Genomic DNA, 2,398 nt, shown 5'->3' on the forward strand with positions numbered 1-2,398 from the left:
GTATATGATTTTCAAAGATAAGATTTAACCCTCATATGAAGCCTGGCATTTTAAGACTAGATAGGTCTTTTCATTAAATATTGAAGAAATCACTTGAGGTGTGGGGGAGTATAGACAGAGTTATCTACTTACGTATTCCTTTTTTCCCTGCAACTTTGCCAAGCTACTCTATCCTTTTTTTTTATAAGTTTCTCCCTCTCCAATTATAAAAATAAATTATGATAAAGCTTTCTATAGGGTAACATGTATTACAGTTTTAAAGATTTATGTCCTTAATTCCGCTTATGGACAGTATTCCACTTTGGACATTTATTTTTTTAAAAAATAAAGATATGTAAAGATTTAGATCTAAATACTCATTACACATTATAGAAAATGGCAAACATCCTAATATCTATGGTACATCCATACAATGAAGACTGATAACAGCCATTAAGAAATTGGACCATACCCTGGGTGCGCCAGGCCCCCCAAGTGTGCCAGCTGCGCCAGGCCCCGGGTGCACGCCACGAGCGTGTGAGAGGAGACGCCCCACTTTCAGAGATCCAGTTGTTAAGAGGAAACAGCAACATACATAAGTCAGGGGTGGAAGTGGCGGCGGGGAGGTAAAGTGGGGGGAGAAAAAAGAACTTTAAAAGGATTAATGATATATTGGATTAAAAATAGTTTACGTATACCATAACAATAGTTCAAATTCAAGAAACCATTTTTTGAATTGTCTAAAATTCAAAATAGGTGGTGGGAAACAAAATGAATAAGAGTTCTTGTCCTCAGAGTTTAGAGTCTATAACTAAGACAAAATCAAAAGAATAATTACAAAACAAAACTTGAAGTATGATAGTTATGTTATTTATAGTAGAAACCAAAGAGAATGTAAATAAGTAAATAGAATAGTTCACAGAGCAGATCGTATGAAATAACTTCACATTGGGGAAAAAAAAAGTTTACAAACTTTAAAAAGGCCTTTAAAAGAATATGCTACATGGTTATCTTTCTGTAAAGGAATTGTGGGTAAGTCTTATACTTTATTTCCTATATTTCAGTAACTTAATATGTTTCTATAGGCATATGTACCTTTAAAATTAGCAAAGCCAATAAGATGTTTTTCTGATTAAGAAAAATAAAACTAAAATGTAAGTTTTAGATAAAGAAGAAATCTAGGAAGTTATGTTCTTTGCACTACTGTTTCACTAAGTAGCCTTGATTCTTGGTAGTGAGAAATGTGAAAAATCACTGTGTGACTTTTCACAATATTCAATAATAAATGCTGACTCTAGATATTCTTTCAAGTCAGTAGTTGTCTGCTGTGTTCTACAGAGGGTTTCGTAGAATGAAAGATTTAGAAGTAATAATAGAGTTCTTATATTTATGGAGTTTTCAATTCAGTATGAAAATTAGGTGACCTAACTATACTGTAGCAGAAGTTTACAGTTTGGGTTATGGGAGGTTGGGTAGGGACATGACTTAGATAAGGCAGCAGCAAGAGTAAAAATAAGCTTGACATACAGGAAAAGTAATGAAGACATTAGTATGCCTTGAAGTTGGCTGACGGATATAGAATTGAAAACGTGGTATTAAATTAGGCTGAGTCTAGGTTAGGTGTATTCTAAATATGATGCGGAAGTCAAATTTGTTTCTCTACTACAAGAGGACTATTCAGACTCTTAAAATACAGGTAACTTAAAATACTAAGTTTTCACGTTGATCTTTTTTGTGATATATTTAATAAATGTTTTGATCGCAGTCTTGGTAGCTGCAGATGAGAGTTGACCAGATGAATTTCATAGCTGTGTAGAGGATGAAATATTGTAGAATTATTTTCACAAATGTTTACATAAATTGTCTTCATGTATTTTTTATAATTAATGTGTTTATTATAACGGTATAGAAATTTAGAAGTTCGTTACTAGTACAGGAGAGAACAGATTAGTAAAACCAAAATAAGGGTTCAGAAGAAAATACAAATACATGGAGGAGTTAAGTATATGATAAACATGGCATATTAGAGTCAGTGGGAAAAGACAGATTATTCTACAAATGGTTATTAGGAAGACTAATAATTTAGTAAAAAGGAACTCAGATTTCCTACCTTACTCTTTATTCCAAGGTAAATTCCAAGTAGATCAAAGATTTAAGCAAAAAAAATAATCCACAGAAGAATAAGCAAAAAGGGAATAATTAAAACCAAAAAATGCCAAATTGGGAGAAAAAGTACTTGCAACATAAAATAAAAATTAGTCTTTTACACCTTTGGGGGGGAAAAAAGTAAAATACATATTTTCACCTACCAGATTGTCAAAAAGTAAAAGTTCAGTAATAGTATGGTCAGAGTGTAGGCTGGCATAAGTGGTTGGTGAGAAAACAGGTTCAACCATCCAGAGAGCAGTCATCTCTAGAG

General features: G+C 32.7%; 1 protein-coding gene across 2 annotated transcripts in view; it reads left to right on the plus strand.

Moving 5' to 3' along the window:
* Window positions 1–2,398, plus strand: part of GTF2H1 (general transcription factor IIH subunit 1) — a 31,544-nt gene that overhangs the window by 19,732 nt on the left and 9,414 nt on the right. The gene's annotated exons all lie outside the window — the stretch shown is intronic.

The sequence above is a fragment of the Pteropus alecto genome, unplaced genomic scaffold (assembly GCF_000325575.1).
Source record: "Pteropus alecto unplaced genomic scaffold, ASM32557v1 scaffold71, whole genome shotgun sequence".
NCBI lineage: Eukaryota > Metazoa > Chordata > Mammalia > Chiroptera > Pteropodidae > Pteropus > Pteropus alecto.